Genomic DNA, 18,721 nt, shown 5'->3' with positions numbered 1-18,721 from the left:
AAAATTTACTTGTTTTTCGTTGAACTTATTTTATCAGTCATTCACCATGGAATATTTAATTTCAATTTATTCAACAATTTGAAATAATCAAAATCCAAATTTAAAATAATTTTTCCAAGTTTCGAGGTATTTGAAGTAAATGTTTAAAGCTAGAGGTAGCCAGCAACAAATGATTCTATTTCCGATGGAAGGGGGCCGCAACACTTTGGTTGTCGGATTACCTAAATTACAAATTTAACTTATCTGATCCTTTTATTCGACATTTTTTATATTAAATTCTTTACTCCAAATTTGAGTGTAACCACCAGTCAGGGATTTTGAAACTTAACAGTCAATTACTAATATGATAACTAAATCGTTCCTGAATTTTCTCAACTGGTGCCCTCAAATCAGATCGAAATTTCTAGTTATAAACTTTAGGGAGACAGAATAATTGGTTGCATATTCAATATAGGGTAGAGTAGGGCTATTTCTCTCCCGCGTCGTGTTTAGGCGATCAAAGCAAAATTATTGTTTTGCACCAATTGCACCTGAAATTATAGGCGCGTTTGTCGGCCACCAACGATGAGGAGAGTCGTGGTTCCCGTGGACCCTCTTCTCCAACTTTACTAGGTCTAAGACACGGTGTCAGGTCGTAGTTTCCGACCGTGGACTTAAATGGGCGTCGTAATTCCCGCTCCAACGACATGTACTATGTATGTGTGGGCTACCACGAGGACAAACGAGACAAAATAACCATCCCGGTTACCTGTAATAAACTGGTGTCGCGTACGACAAAGTTCTGTACAAGTCTTTGTCGAAGCTCGTGGACGAAATTTGTGAGAGAAATGATGCCTACAGTCATTCAGATTGATTTGCGAGGACCTGTATATCCGGGTTTTGTTCGGAAGTTGTGATTGGTGTTTAAGCACCGGACTTTTACCGGAAGCGGTATTTCGGCAGTAGGGCGTAATAGTTAAATGCGATGCACTTATCAAATGCCGCGAGCATGTTACCTTCCGACTCTGGTACAAGTCTAACTTAGTAAACGCGATATTAAATGTTGCTTGGGTGATATAAGTTCAAACAAGTTACCTGAAGGTTAGGGTAGATTTACCATACGTAAATAGGGTTGCATAAAAATGGGGGTTACAGCAAGATCTAACTTTTTCAAATCTAAATTTGATAACATAAAATATAATCAGGTGAAGACTGACGACTCAATCATCTGTTTAAATCCATGATCACAATTACAAAGAAAGTCTCTTACGAATTTGATTACAAACATAACCTCAACAATAATTTTAACACGGCAAAATTTGATCAAACCCGCAGAACTCATCCATTTTATAAACAAAGCTTCGAAATATTTTGTAATAAAATAATTGTGGGGAAACTTGTGTTTAAATCTCTTCCTCCATGCGTTTTGACACTACTTTGTCTAGGAATTTGTGTTACGACTACTGAGTATTGCCTAATAGGTCTTAAGATAAAACACCATCATCACTATAAAGGTGACTATCGACGAAAAATAAACACAACGTAGGTAAGTGAAAATAATAAGTATAAAGGGTTACTAGACGAGCCAAATAAATTTGTAAATCAAATTGAGAGTTTAAAGGATAAATTAACAGCAAAAAATGCGATAATTTACGACGTCATCACGATCACAATGGACGGTCTCACTACAGTACCTTACATAACAATTTTTTTGAGAAAATGACACATTTTACTTCAAAAATTTAATTTAATTTTTAATGTAAAAAATTTAATTGTCCTCAAACAAAAACAAACAAACATTTAAGGTTAACAATAAAATGTAACGCAAATGTTGAAATTGCTCCCCGCCAACTATTTAGCACTCACACAGGAGTGTAAACATTGTACACCGCGCGCTCAATAATGTTAGGGCTAATTTGTTTCAATTGCAGCGCGAATTCTGTGTCGTAAATCTTGTAAATTGTTTGGTCTATTGAAGTAAATCCTCGATTTTAAATAACCACATAGAAAAAAAATTAAATACATTAAAAATTAAATTAAAGTTTTGAAGTAAAATTTGTCATTTTCTCAAAAAAATTGTTATGTAAGTTACCAATTTTTTTAATTTATAGTTTAGGTAGTACGCAGGTCTATCAGAAAAAGAAGAAACATGTGGGGGTTGTCATTTTAAAAAAATGGTGATGACGTCATAGCTCAAAAATGGATGAAAATGAAAAAACCTTTCCTTCATGCGGCAGCGGAGAGGGCAATTTTTTTGAAAGAGAGGTGGGTATAGATTCTTCTCCCACTTTTTGTGACTCTTATACATACATACCTACAAAAATGTGTGATTACAAAGAACAAGTAGTACACTGTCCGTACAACAAGTTCCACATGTCCTTGTTAGGTCGAATGACTAAGGACATGTGGAAGTGTCATCCTATGGAGCATACGAGAGATCTAGATTCTAGACATTAAATTAGATAATAAATGTGCGGAAATGACGCAACAACATCAGCAACGGCTCCAACAACAAAAACCCCAACAAGAGCTACAGCCTCAACAACAAACGGATGTCACAGAGGAGTTGTGGGAAAACAACAATTATCCCACGCACGTCTCAAAAAAAAGAACATACGGGAGACAACAACAACAATCCCAACTGCAAGCTGAGGTTGAAGAAGAGTCGTGGGACAAGGATGACTACCCTGCACAACAACAACATTCCCAACTGCAATCTGAGGTAGAACAGGAGTCATCGAACAAGAATGACTACCCTAAACAACAACAATCTCAACTGCAAACTGAGGTAGAAGAGGATTCTTGGGACAAGGTTGACTATCCCACACAACAACAACAATCCCAATTGCATGCTGAGGTAGAAGACGACTCGTGGGGCATGGATGACCAGCCTATATATGTGCCACATAATCAGTATAGGAATAGTCTTTACTATGTAGTAATTGATTTTCTTGAATAAAGGAACATAATCCATATTTGATTTCTAAATAATCTACACATTCCCCGATTAGCAATTAGTACTAGTTCGATAAAAAAAAACTAACAATTTGAGTCCAATTTGATCAAGAAACCTGCAACATATGGAAGAGCGGACGGCTCGAAAATCACTTTTTTTTCAAAGTCCGAGAGTCGGAATACAACCTCGGGACAATTATCTCTGTACAGGGGATGCCCAAATCTTTCTTCCCTCAGTTTTTGGTCGGGCGGAAATGAAGATGAATCCTCACTTTCGAGGCCTTAAATTTCAAAATATTGCACGTTCCTTCCAGCTCCGTAAAGCCGGTTCAGAGGACGTTTAATTTTGCTCCTTCCTACTCTGACAGATTCAAGATAAGAGATTTTCATCGCCGGAAACCTGTCTTCCGTCAATCGGAGATTTGTCAAACTTCGCCACCTAATTCAGTGTTCCGACCCCTATATGTGGGATTTTTTTCTCTGGAGAGGGTAGGTTTTTCAAAGTGATCCTAGCTCCCCCGAGTTACATATTAAACTTCATCCCTCGAACTGAGAAATCGGAGGAGATGAAAAAAATTGATTATTTTCTTTACCGTTTTAAACTTACTGAAAATTGATGGAAAAATTGCTTTACAAGTCGCGATAGGGCATTTCGAGTCATCCGATGCACTTTTTAAAGGCGCACATTTTCCGTCATAGTTCAAAATTCGACCTACCGTTTCCGAGATAATGGCACTTTAATTTTTTTCAAAAAAAAATCTTATTTTTTTGCACCCTCGGATTCTCCCTGAAAAAAAACCCTTATCTGTCGAAGCAAATTTTCGTAATATGTATGGTTCCCAAGATAATTAAGTTTTCGTAAAAGTGACATTTCTCCTAAAATAAGAAGGAGAATTTTTCTTTTTTATGTGTCTTCGGGTCCAACCTCGAAAAAGAAATATTTATTGTAGTACACTCCCCACAACAATTATCGCATAACATATGTTTATACATGTAAAATTTGAACTTTAACTTATTTTTTCTTTCTGTGTAATCTTTCCGAGAATGGAATTGTATAAAATCCATATTGCACATATCAACATAAGGAGTTACAGTCATTGATTAATTCGCTTAAAAGTATTGTGGTAAACGAGATGGTTCTGCAATGTCTTGGATACAGTCAACAAAAATTAACACAACCAGTGCAAAAATCAATTATCATTCCAATATAGGGTTGAAATCTGCTTAAAAATTAAATTTAGTCTATTTACACCAAATGTTTGCAAACCATTTGCTATACCTATACTTAAGAATCAAAGTGATGCGATAATTGTTGTGCGATGGGTATATTGAATTTTCCTAATGTGTATGGTTCTCAAGATAATTAACTTTTCATAAAAGTATAAGTCTCCGGAAAAAGAGAAATTTTTTTTGCGCCATCCGATTCACCCTCGAAAAAGAAACCTTTTTTGCCATACATCATTTTTTCCTATATTGTATGGTTCCTCAGTAAGTAAAGAGTTTCCTAGGGTGAGCTTACTCAGTAACTTTTATCACTCCTTCTTTTGTTGGGATTGGTTAAGGGTTCGTAGATCATCGTGAGCTTTCGTTTCAGATGAGCACCTGCAAGTGTTGGGACACCCGGTATGTGTAGGCACACACACAATTTATTATTATTTCCATAGTTTCCGTTTTACGCATTAATTAAGAACGAAATTTTTACAGAATGGACAGTGTCACATGTTTGTGGAAGCGTTTTTTGAAAGTGATACGCACTTACATAAGTAAAATAAAATTATTGACAGAAATTAATACACTTCAAACTTATATTAACCGTAAAATACAAATTGTTCGCAAAACAATTAAGATTAAAATTTATGAAGACAATTGTTTAGTCACCTTTTTCTTTGGAAGCTAGTTTGTCGCATCTAAAATATTATCGATTGAAAGTCGAAAGTCAAACAACTCAAGAAATTGTTAATAAAGTCAGGTGAAAGTGTATCGACATGTGTAAAAAGACAAGTGTGCAATGTAAAATGGGAAGATATTTAATAATCTTTTAACAACAGAATTCGTACTGGTTTTATATCAACACTAAACATAAAGAATCCTTTAATGTTTTTGAAAAAATCGTGTACATGTTTTCTGTTAAAAATTAAGAAAATTCTTCAAGAATCCTATGGTTAAAATTAACGTCATTTTATCTGCTAATTTTATAAAACCTCAAACAGGGGAAATGGATTTAAAAAGTTTTAGCACTAAAAACACCCCTCTCGGTTCTACTACTGATCTAAAGCGATGGTATCAAGATAACGTAACGGATAAACTCATGACAAAATTGGATTAATTTGCTGAAAAGGATTCAGGATGTGCTTTGCATTAAGGTAGGTACCTACTGTATCTTTAGAAGGTAGCGCCATTCCGCTCCACAATTTTTCGCCGCGAAATTAAAAGTGAGAACATTATCGATAAATCCCGTGAGTGGGACAAAGATAGAAGTAGGTACACAATTTTAAGAAATTTTTGTATCGTGTCAAAACAGATTAACTTAACATTGCTCGAAATTAAAAGAGAGGGAGATATATCTCTGCACCGTTGGCGATACCTTTGTACCTTACTTTGCATCATGGCCAACTGTATCGATATACCCTAGACGTGTATACATGGCCGTTTCAATTTCAAAATAAAAGTGTTCCTAGAAAGCAAACCATGCACTACCGTAAAGTAGCGACATCTGCTGGACCCTTTCATAATATTTTTTTTTCATTGTCATTGTCAAATTGTCAAATTGAACGTCAGAATTGTCAGATTTTGGAAGTATTTTCTTACACTTCTCTGCTCAGTGTTCAATTATAACATTTATTGTTCAGTTTTTGGTTGTCGTGTTTGGTTTCGTTGTGTTCATTTTAATTTATTAATTTCGAGTGACAAGCAGATTAACAGACAAACAACATACGACAACTAACCGCTATCTAACCAAGAAAATAAATTTGACAAGTTGACGTAGTCGTAGTTTGTAGATTGGTTAAAATTAAATTCGTATGATGTCGCTACTTTACGGGAAATTACGGAATTTTTCTCTTATAGAGAAATTGCAAAATGAAACGGCCATATATACCATGGCTTGGCATGCTTGGCAATCTTTGCATCATATGTTTTGCATGAATTTGTGGCGACCTCTATCGACGCACCACAACACGTACGCGTCGACACCAGTGGGAGCCATACCGAGGGGATAAAGAAGGTACTACAGGGTGATTCATCTTTTACCGCCGGTGGCAAAATGATGAAATTTACAGATTTGATTTGTCGCAAAATTTACTTTCAGCCGGTATAATTGATTTTCTATGAGCAGATATTTATAAAAAACTGTTTTTTAAAAACCCCACTTAAATTGTTTTGACCAGAATTTTACTGTTTTATAGGATGGAGAAGAATCACCATACACCGCTGACAGACGGTTTCTAATTTCCATCGGACTATTTCCTTCTCTTGTTAGAAACTTGATGGTGGCACGGTGCTCAATTTTTTCCATTATAAAAAAAACTTTGACAAGTCAATGTACAACCAGAATTGAGTAGTAATAATTTCGTGACAGTATTCTGACAGTTTAAGGAATATGAGAAAAATACAATTTTTGTTTTTCATAGCCTCCTTCATAGTTAGGTACCTTTTATATCAGCTTGCCCTCGTAGACATAACAAATGTCATGAATGTCATAATAGAAGCAAACAATTGTTGCTATAGAGAAAATGTTGATATTTTAAAGTTCGCTTTAATTTCATTTTGACAACAATGCCTGATAGTTTGTTTCAACGTAAAATATTTTCATTTATCTGCAGTTCTTAAGGTGGTAGTACACTCTTCAATATGCTTTATCTTCAACAATTTTAACCTTAGAACCTAGACATTTTTGTAAGAGTGTCAAGGAGTTGGAATCTACCACTGGTTAAAATTTGTATGAGACTGTATAAATCACCCTGTGTAAAGAATAAACATGCCGTCATCAATGAGGATGAATATTGTTTTCTTTGGGCAGTAGTGTGCCTTATATCTGGCTAATAAAAATGCTAATAGAAAGTCCTCGTATCCCCACTGTTTGTCTCCAGGGCACTTAAGTCAGTTTTAGTTGACTTAAGCCTACCTAAACGAAGAGTTTTGTTCGATTTTCCTCGTGATCCACAATTCGTTAAATCTGGCGTAGACCAGTTGGGCCAACGCTACGGGCGGTCCCTAATCTCAGAGTCGGAGTTGGGCCAAATATGCCCAGCCAGGGGATTAAGAACCCTGTCACCGACTTAGACAATTATTGGAAAAGATGAGTCCTCTTATAACGAAGGTTGTCGAAAAAGTGGTAAGTAACCGAACCCCAATGATCCGCAGGTACAAGTCTTGAATCGTCTTGAACTGAATCAAGAAACAGAGTCGTAACTCCAATTTTGCTTCCTTTTAAAATTAGTCGTCGGTGAAGTTTTTTTCTTTGACAATTTCTTCATTTTTCAGTTATTTGTACGGTAACAGAAATGCAATGAAATAGTATATTGTATATCAAGAGTTAAAAATGAAAGATTTCACACGAGTTTGCAGAATTGAGCCACAAGCCGTAGGCGCGTGGCTTAAGCAAACGAGTGCGAAATCGAATTTTCAACACGTGGTATAGTCCAATTTTTAGCCTTTTGAGGTGACGTCACGATTTCCTTCCTCGCTTTCTCTTTATTGAAACGACAGAAACAGAAAAAAAACAAAAAAAAAGACACGTTTATTTATTGATGGTCACTTTGAGGTTATTTTATGCTCCTGTCAATTTGACGATTTTTAATTTCTTTCACTTATTACATTGATTACAAACATAACCTTTCGAAGCAATTGTCAACAAATTTGACACATTTATAGTTATTTATGATCAATTCAAATTTGTTTCTGATCCTAGCTCAAACATACGTAAAGTTACTAGATAATGACGTCATCGCAAAAGGGTAAAAATTGGACTATACACACGATATTTTTCCGACCACAAAAAAAAACGCTAATATCAAGGCGGTCTCAATTTTAAAATAGAGACCGCCTTGCTAATATTTGGCATCCCTTCAAATATCATTCGGCAACTAATTACCTACAAGCTTGGCCCAACAGGCCCATGGGATTAAGTTGACCGTTTACTTGACATTACTCGACGCAGGTAGGTTGGCCCAACGGGCCGACTCCGGTTAAATCAAAATTGACTTACCGTTTAATGAGGACCGCGAAGAGACCATAGACCGATTGGCATGGGTGGAATTCAACGATAATTTTGGACTTCGGTGCCACTTCAATTAAGTGGGTGTCACAACACGAGACGATGATTACGAAACTAGGTGTTTTCACTAAGACGGTCAAATTCGAAGTCTCTTTCTTCTCTCCCAAAAATGTTCCTCACCGGCAGGGGAGGTTTCGTCAACCCTGATTTTGCACGACATTGTGAATCGATTAACGCGCAATAACCAATGAAAGAGGGTGCAACTATTTTTGAATTGAATTTTTAAAACTAACTTAAACTATGCGCTAAAACTAAACCGAACAAAACGAAACAAAAATGAAACAACTAAAATTAACTATTTACAAAATCCAACACCCACTTTAAAGATGTCGTGACATATGATGATGATCTTCAGTTTCCCATTACAATAAAAGATATTAGAAAATTTGTACGTAACAAATTAATTATCAATCTGTTTTGAATAGAAAACAAAAAGTTTTACTTTGCTCTATTAACTCCAATGTTAAAAGAAACGCTAAGACAATAAATTTGCTTATGTTACCGTTAAAATGTAACTCCAATACAAGTACTAACCCATATAGTTTGTCCGATATGGAACTACTATTTCATTTCACGTGGATAAAATATATGTCGGCACGTGGTCACAAAACATATATTTGTGAACGATGTTTAAATTACTTTAGAACCGAAGATTTGCTTGAAAAACATAGAGGTTTATGTATTAATGTTAAAGTAACATTTTTTAATGTAGGTATGAAAGATTATGATGTAAAACAGGCGTAAAACAAATGGAGGCGTAAAGATAGGTTAAGTGAATTACCTAAGTATTTTGTTTTCAAAACATTGAAACTAGTGTATCTACCTATGGTGACATACCTTTTCAGTTGCCTGTACACAAAATCTAGTTATAAAGACGTCAACAAGAAAGGTTTGGTTATGTTAATGGAGTTAATTATCTTCTTTCTAAACAATAATAATTAACAATAGCCTGCTTCTCTCTGGCCGTTAACAGTATTCTTTTACGTTGCATATCTTCTTCTTGTTCAACCTGTAATGATCTGAATATCAAGTCTCTGATCTGAATACATTACTTCATTCCGCCAAATATTCGAACCTGCGCAAACTGAAACAAATGTGGTCGTGATCGTCATCGAAGCGGAGGGGCCCTACGTTGTGATTTTCTTTTGGCGGAAAAGGTTCGGAATGCAAACGATGAGGGTTCCACTTGGAAGAGTACCGCAAAATAAAACACACATGTGAGGGACGCAAAATACCTTTTATTGAAAAATGCCTGTGATAACCTTGATTTTCGGCGAACAAATGAACGAATCCAAAATTAACGAGGACCAAGTATAACATTGTAAAGTAAATTAACTAGCTGAAGCCATAGCAAAAACAAACAACAATATTAATACAGCAACATTGAAAATAAACAGAACGGGTACATGACAACAAAAATGACAAGTGAAAGGTTGCAAAAAAAACAGTAACAAATTTATAAGACAGGACAGACAGGCAGGGACGGATAAAAACCCTCTCCAAAACCGTATCCCAGGTATTACTCATATTTTACAATTCGAGTTATGACAATTCCAAGTTTAATTAGTAACTACGCGGTCAAGGTACGCCGACAGGAGCTTAGAGCTGGAGGTAACAAATTCTCGGTCGCGAGGGAACTCAGAAAGATAATCTGAATCGTCTTGAAAACAAGCGACATTTATACAGTGCATTTTTTTTTAACTGTTGCCATAGGGAATTGCATGGTAAAACTTATACCCCCTGTTAACTTTTGTTCTGATGAAAATATTCAAACCATTTTTGGAACAAAGTTGGAAGATTTTTTAAACTATCACATAGATTACAATTCAATGTCCTAAACTGTCGAAAAAGTTGTGAAAAAATATTTCTAGCGCGTCGGAATAATAGTACGTCGAGCGGTCGCCAGAATAGCGTCCCTGTCGGCTCAACTAGCACCTGAGATCTGACCATCTCCACTTTTGACTTTTGTCGCTTTCATTTAAAAAATAAATAGCGAGATCTCTTCGAGGCTATGATTAAAATAAATAATAAATTAAAATATAAAACCTAATTTTTGTTCCCATATCGCCTACTACGTTTTTTGTCAAATTATTTACGTTCATTAATTTCAACTTTGAAGAGTAAAATTAGTAAAATAAAACTGCTTGTCGTTCGTTGTTCAAACAGTATGCATTACGTAGTCTTATTAATGATTACAAAAACAAAAATTTGCACCAAATCTGCAGTGGATCATCATAAGTTAACAGAGGGTATAATTTTTACCATGCAATTCCCTGCGGCAACAGTTAAAAAAATAAAAGATCAACCAGAAAGTGTGGAGGAATTAAGGGCAAGAAAAACACGCGAAGAAATTTTCAAGATCGCTTGGGACATTGTCTAGCAGTCGAACACTTTCAACATTTCTTTTAATAATTTCTGTTAATTTGTTGAGTTATTTGTGCGTTAACGTTTTGTTTTCTTTAATAAATAAATGTTTACATGTTCTGCCTTCCAAAAGCGACTTTAATCATAGCCTCGAGGAGATCTCCCTATTTATTTTTTAAATGAAAGTGACAAAAGACAAAAGTCAAAAGTGGAGATGGTCAGGTGCTGGTTGAGTTGAGCCGACAAGGACGCTATTCTGGCGGCCGCTCGACGTACTATTATTCCGGCGCGCTAGAAATTATTTTTTTCACAACTTTTTCGACAGTTTAGGATATTGAATTGTAATCTATCCGATAGTTTAAAAAATCTTCCAACTTAGATCCAAAAATGGTTTGAATATTTTCATCAGAACAAAAGTTAACAGGGGGTATAAATTTTACCATGCAATTCCCTATGGCAACAGTTAAAAAAAATGCACTGTATAGGTACTCGGGGTATCGCGGGTCGGACTAATGTTTACCGACCAATTCCGAGTGATATAAACGTTCGGGGTTGTACGATGAGCTTCTCAGAGTCGCGTAGAGCTAGGCCTGTTCCACCTTCCCCAACCAACCGTTTACGGACAAAACCCCGAGGTCCCTACAAAGCTGGATTTATAGATTGACATCCGTACGTATGATGCAAGCGTTGATGGTACCGCTGACGTTGACGTGCCATAGTCAACGACAGACCATTTTATAAATTGGCCTGTCGCATTCGGTACGCAAGCGCAAAAGAAAAAGTCAAAAAATCAGCGATGGCCGACCAAGACACAAATTTTGAATTTGTACTTCAGGACATACAGAGTGATCAACAAGAATCCAAATCAAGAGTGCTACCTCATCTTTTGTTTTATCGAAACATATGTCGTAGACTTATCAGACACTTTTATATACTGGCTGTGCACACTCGTTTCGTTGGTTGCCTACCTCTCAAAAATCTATTATTAATGACTTTTATAAATTTTTTATAATTCATGAATAACGAATTTAAAAGAAAGTTATTATTAATTATTATTCATTATTGATTAAGGAAAAAACACACAGTTACATAAAATTCCTTCATAAGGCACGTAATCTTTGGTTACAAAATTTTAAAAATAATTATTTTTCATAATTCTTTGTTTTGTTGTTTTCTGTAAGAAAAGTGCTAAAGTTATTATTCTCTCATTTTTGGTTAATTGAGAACTTACTCGTATCTTTTCTACCAGTTTAAAACATTTAAATTACTCCAAGGTCAAAAAATAATTTTTCACAAAAACTGCTCGAAATGTTCTGCATTGTGGTCCAGACAGAGTCAAACTTGCCTCTCATATTTTCCAAAAACACTTATGAAGCTGTCAGGTGAAATGGATTGCCAAAATTCATTTATGATGAAAATTTGTTTAAGGTAATGTGTGGGTTTTATTTCTTGCAACACACAAGGGAAACAAATTAATATTCTTCAAAATTTTTGCAATAACTGCCATAACTCAATTTAATTTGCTGTCTTAAACGCCTTATGGAAGTTGAGGGATGTTCCTTGATAATTTGTCGAACATTTTGCATCATTGCTAAAATTTGAACTAAGGACTGACCTGACTTCTCCTTAATGATGGATTGTGATTCACTAAAATTAGGCACTATAATTTTAAGACATTGATAAACTTGTTGATAACCAATACCATCAGTTTCGGACATCTGGCTTGAAATTCTTCAGTGTAAGGGGGTACAAAGTAAGGCCAGTCTTCACTTTCATGTTTCACCCTCTTTCGAAAATAATCTAATAAAAATGCCTTCTCTTTAATGGTAAAACCCATTTTACAACTTATTCTGGGATAATTATTGCTTACAATTTCAATAAACGTCTGTAAACTTTGCGGAAATCGAAGATTTGTTTTCTAGGTTAAATCACTTAAATTGTCAACAAGAACAACCTTGAATTTTGAAATGTGACATTTCAACGAAACATCTCCGTACCAGTGGCGTCGTGTTTGGCAATAAAGCTGGTCATTTACCAATTCTTACAAATGTAAAATATTGCTTTTGTTTATTTTATAAATTACCTCCATTATCAGATAATAATAATACAATGCACAATTATAATTCCAACGTCTACAATTCATGAGGTATGATTTATTATAAAATAGCGTTTGAGACCACAAATTGTCTACGGCCATGCTTTGAACGCTTATTTGCGTATGATTCTGCTACGACGTGACCGATAATTTGCAACGCCTGCTCTGATTTGGATTCTTGTTGATCACTCTGTAGAAGATTAATCTTACTTTCGTAATGGTGTTTTCAATAACGAAGAATGGACATTCAGTGGCTGTTGCCTGTTTGGCCGAGTTTCGGAAAAAAATTCGAAATTTAAATTGTAATGGGTATATGCAACCAGAAATACTTCCATCCCTGTTGACACATGGCGAAGATTTCAACGCCTTCTTTGATGTAAATAATTGTCAATTGCACTGTATTAGGTGCAGCTCATTTTTCTGGGACAAACATAAGGACAAGGCGGTGGAAAACATGTTGAAACATGACCAACTTCCTTGCGTACGCTTGGAAGACAACGTTTACGGAAAACGCATACGTCGATTTATAAACGGTCCAATTCGTTTACGATGGTTCATGTCCCGGCGGTAGATAAGCGGCTGGGTCGTACGTACGGACGTCAATCTATAAATCGAGCTTAACTGCGACGGGGGCTTCACGTCAACATCCCAGTGCCGCGTACAGCATTACTTAGGTTCGCCTCCGCTAACGGCTCTACTTAACAGTCGCCCCCACAGAAATTTCACTAAACAACCCCCTGACCTCCTGAATGTCACCTAGCCCCCATGGGATCGTACTTATAACATTTTAACTTTAACTCATCCGAAATCTAGCGGTGCTAAGCAACAACACAAAGAAAACCCGAGTTTGATTCAACAGAACAAACCGCAACATTAAACAATGATAAAATTCAACAAAACAAAGCGCAACATTAAACAATAATAAAATAAAAATAGAACAAAGCGCAACGTTAAACAACGATAAAATAAAAACCGCTTTAAATGTCACGAATATAAGTACCTAAGCAATATAAATAAAGAATACGATCATCGCTGGCAATGCTAAACGAAAAATGGCGGATCAAGTGCCGTTAGATAATGTTAGCGAAAGAAAAAAAAACAAAATGGACGCACGTGATTCGGACGACGGCTACTAATTTTCGAAATTAACGGATTGCCTGAAAATTATCTCTTCCGGGAGAAACTTAAGGGATAAGGCTTAAAATTAACAAATGGGCGCTTCTCGCAAGAAACAGCATGCAACAAAATGATATCTACAACATACCCTTACCACGTGGTCCTCGTCCCAAAACAAGGACAACGAACGTGGGATAAATTACCCGGGGTGGATTAAAACGTCGGATTCCTCACGGGGATACAAAATATCTGCTCGGGACGGTAGTGTAATTGATTCAGGTTTAACTTACAAATTTCGAAATATGGATCGCTCTTTGCACGGTGTGTTCTTTTTGAGAAACCAACCAGAAGTGAACTACCCCCTTCACCCACGCGCGCGAGAGACCGCTTCACCCCCGCTCTATTTCCGCTCTCCCCAGGATTGCCAACCCCATCCGTTAGTTCCTAGCCTAACCGCTAGTACCTTCACATTTGCATCAATTTAAATTTAAATTTTAAACTGGGTCTCTACAAGCCTTTTCGTGTAAGTAATACTTTGAATGAAAGAAAGAGAATTTTTTAAACTTAACTTCAAATTTGAAATTTCAAATTTTTGCGCCAACATTAAAGTAAAAATCACTAATCTCAGAACGGCAGTGCGGCAACTTGCAAACACTTGATAGTGCGGGAGTTTAAAAAACGGATAGTAAGTAGTAGTAACGAGATATAATTAACCGGTTAATTAACATCATTCATAATTAACATATACTACTTATCATGGAAAATGCAACACCCAGAAATAGTTAATATTTTTTGATGAAACTTGGTACAGTAATTAGGTGTTCACTAAAGATAAAATGATAATTTGAAAGAAATACCTAAAGATATACCTGAAGAAAATACCCATATCTTTTAGATTATTCTTATCCGAACATGCATTTCTTTTTATTGTTGACGATCAGTTATCATCAATAACTTCTGTATATCGCAGCATTTAAAGTGTGTTAATGCTATACTATGCCTCCAGTACGAAGACGAGCCCATTATCAGCACGTAACTCAATTTGAAAGAGGCCGCATTATTGGAATGCGAGTAGCAGGTTTTTCCTATAGGGCAATCGCTCATCGTGTGAGACGAAATGTAGCTACTGTGTTACGGTGTTGTCGTGCCTGGTTTGAAGAAGGAAGACACCAGCGAGTAAGGGGTACTGGCCCAAGAAGGAGGACTACAGATCGACAAGATCGCCATCTTAGATTTTTGGCCCTTAGAGATCGATTTTCGACAATTCGAGAGGTAGCAAATGCTTGGTACCGCGCAGTAGAAAGGCCAATTGCAATGTCATCGATTTATAGGCGAATAAGATCATTTGGGATACGATCCTACCGTCCACATTTAGTGTTGCCTCTGACTTCAAATCATCGACGCCAGCGTTTGGTCTGGTGTAATGAGAGAATTGCTTGGGATGAACAGTGGAATTCAGTCATATTCAGTGATGAATCCCGGTTTTGTCTTGGCATGCACGACGGTCGGCGGAGGGTCACGAGACTTCGTGGCGAAAGACGCAATTTTGCTTTTTCTATTGAAAGGCCCATAGCAAGAATTGTTGGTGTAATGGTGTGGGGAGCAATTTGTTTTGGAAGCAGGTCTCGTCTAGTCTTTATACAGGGAAACCTGACAGCAATTCGCTATGTCCAGGAGGTTTTGCGGCCTGTTGTGGTACCTTACTTTCGAAGAGTAAATAATGCTCTATTTCAACAAGATAACGCGCGGCCGCATATTGCCAATGTGCCAATGTGATGATAAAAAAAAAATCAGTAACAAAAATGAATGAGTTTGAGGTCACTGAAAACAGCACTTTTTTACTGCATTTAGTCACCTTGTTTTTTCCAATATAAAAATTTGAGGGACACGCTTGATCCAAATCGTCTGGCAACATTCCTTCATCTAGGTCCGATTGTTCTTGGTGCAATTATTCTTCCTCCGACACTTCTAGTTCAGATTCTGTCTCGTAATCACTTTTTTCAGCAACACTCACATCCACACTGACATCATCTTCGGCTTCGTCATCGTCTTCGTCAACAGGACCCTCTTCCCTACTTGACAAAGCGTTAAACCATCTTAGCCATACTTCCGGGTCACTGCTTCTTTCCGCGTCTTTTTTTGGGGGTAGACATTGTTTTTTCCAAACTGTATTGTATTTATTACACGTGCGCCAAAAATTAATAACTAATACTAATCTAGACCAAGAAAATAAGGGAAATATAGGGCGGCACCGCAGCGAGAAACCGTAACGTCGATGGTCACGCATTATGCTGTTTAAGCCTTGATAAGATTCATATCAAGTACACATAACAACACACTGGTAAGGTAGAGAGATTGCTTAGCAACAGCTACTGAGAAGCACACGCAGTTAAAAAAAAAAACTAACAGTGTTTGCAAAAAGGTGATCTACGATTGTAGACCAGGTGACTAACGTAGGGTTTTAAAGTGTTGTTTTCTGTGAATACCGTTGTTTAGGCCACCAACTGAATTTTAACAAAATTTGTTGAACAATTGGAATTAAAGGTAAGTAGGTAAAGGCATCCCATTCCCTTGAATAATGCATTTTAGTTGCACTTTCTCAGGCTATTCGTTTTCTAACATGCCGGGGACCAGATGTGCTGTGGCTGTTTGTTCAAACAGTTGGGCTAAAGTTACAAAACAGACACTCCTAATTTCGTTTCACAAATTTCCAAAAAAACAAAGAATTGAGAAATTTGTGGATCAAAGCATGTCGAAGAAAAAATAAATGGAACCCAGATACAACTCATACATGCAGAGTGCATTTTAAAGAAGAAGATTTTGTGGACTTGCGGAGCCAATTGATGAACATTAAAACAAAACGACAACTAATTTCAGGAGGTACTTACAATAACAATTTCAATAAACCTGCTATTTATTAAATAAAATTTGAAATATTTTTTAGCTGTTCCTTCGCTTCATGTAAAACCATTACAAACCAGTAAAGAAACTAGGGCAAGGCAATTACGATTGCAAGAACGGGAAAGAAAAGAGATCATAGACAACATTCTGCAAAAAGAAGAAATTGAGAATAAACCAAGCACAAGTACAGGACATTTAGCAGAAGTTGAACTAACTTTACCAACTCTTGAGGAAAAATATAGCAAATTATTAGTTATTACAAAACTATGAAGAATTGAAGTGTAAACTTCAACAAAATTTCAGAGACCACAACAGAAAAATTGTGAAAAAAGATAAAACGGCTGATTCTCTAAAAGCGAAACTTGAACAAGAGGTTACCAATAAAAAAACAATTGGAAGAAGCACTGGGAACAGTATTTACTGCAGCTCAAAGAGATTTACTAACCAAAAAGAAAAAAAAAGTAATTTGGAGCTCTGATGATATATCTCGCTCGTTTACGCTGAGATATTTAAGTAGAAGAGTTTACATTTATGTAAGAAAGACTTTACAATACCCTTTGCCTCACATAGCTACTTTAAAAATATGGGCAGCTAAATTAAATTTTCGACAAGGTATTTTGTAAGATGTGTTACGATTTATGAAGATTGCTGGAATGAAACTATCTAACATTGAAAAAGTTACTGTATTAAATTTTGATGAAATGAAAGTTCATTCTACTCATGAATTTGACAAAATAAGAGATGAGACTATAGGACCTCATAGTCAAATGCAGGTTGTAATGGTAAGAGGACTTTTTTCAAACTGGAAGCAACCAGTGTATGTTGATTTCGATCAAAAAATGACCCAAAATATATTACATATTTGACATAATAGTTGAACTCGAAAAAATTGGATACCATGTAGTAGCATGTGTATCAGATTGTGGTGGTGGAAACGTCGGTTTATGGAGTAGTCTAGACATATCAATAGACAAAACTTACTTTAATAACCCAGTAACTGAAGAGAAAGTATTTATTTTTCCTGATGCTCCACATATCCTGGTAAGAAATTGGTTGTTAGACACTGGTTTCATTATGGCCGATGGATCTGAAGTCAACAAAAAACCATTGGAATCTTTGTTACAAGTGGTGGATTCTGAGTTCTGACATATCGTCGTGTCACAGGTTGACAAAAAAACATCTAAAATGTGTCAAGAGTGAAAGGCAGAATGTTCCTTTGGCGATGCAGCTATTGTAACATACAGTTAGCAGAACAAACGGGGAAATTTATCGAGCAAGTGTCAACTTGGTTTAGCATTATGAACTCGTATTCTGTGGCACATTCAGAACATGTACGGAAGCCATATGGTCTTTTTTTTGAAAATCAAAATAATAGCTTAAATGGGATTTACGAAACATTTAAGTCTGTGAAGTGTCATGGGAAAAATGTTTTACAAACTTTTCAGAAGAGCTTATTAACGTCTGTAAAGTCGTTGCAACAATTGTTTATAGAAATGCGAGCCAAATACGATTGTAAACATATTCTTACTCATAGGGTGAATCAAAATTGCATCGAAATTTTTTTCTTCGCAAGTAAGTACGAAAAATGGGAGGGTTACATGATCATCCTTCTCCACTACAATCAATATATAGAATTAGATTGATAGTGTTAGGAAAAAATCCAGGAGTTATCCAAGACCGCCAAAATACTCAATAATTCAATAATTCTCAAGAAGTTCTGGAGGAGTATTTAGTTGCAAATGTTATATCTGGCGCCGAATTGGAAATTTCAGAAAATGAAGTTATAAATAATATTGACCCATATCACGAAATTGATGATCCCACTACTCGTTCTGAGAGCAAATTATCTTCTACTTCTACCAGGGAATCCAAAGGAAGTTTTGACACAGTTTCAGAGGCCGATGGTTCTAAATACCTATGTGGATTTATTGCCAGAAAATTTAAGGAAAAATATCCTGATATGGGTATTTACACCGGACTGGCTTCAACTTTTATCATTTGGAGGGTTAACAGCGCCAAGTCATAAAATGGTTAAG

The 18,721-nt window shown here is 36.2% G+C and overlaps 1 long non-coding RNA gene across 1 annotated transcript; it reads right to left on the bottom strand.

Moving 5' to 3' along the window:
- Positions 1-11,607: 11,607 nt before the first annotated feature.
- Positions 11,608-12,859, bottom strand: LOC138140639 (uncharacterized). The gene is made up of 3 exons (XR_011162670.1): positions 12,276-12,859; positions 11,805-12,220; positions 11,608-11,747 (listed from the first exon to the last, which is right to left on the bottom strand). It is a non-coding gene; the product is annotated as an uncharacterized lncRNA (long non-coding RNA).
- Positions 12,860-18,721: the final 5,862 nt, after the last annotated feature.

Source organism: Tenebrio molitor, chromosome Y, assembly GCF_963966145.1.
Source record: "Tenebrio molitor chromosome Y, icTenMoli1.1, whole genome shotgun sequence".
NCBI classification, from domain to species: Eukaryota; Metazoa; Arthropoda; class Insecta; order Coleoptera; family Tenebrionidae; genus Tenebrio; species Tenebrio molitor.
This window is presented reverse-complemented; position numbering and strand designations above follow the sequence as displayed.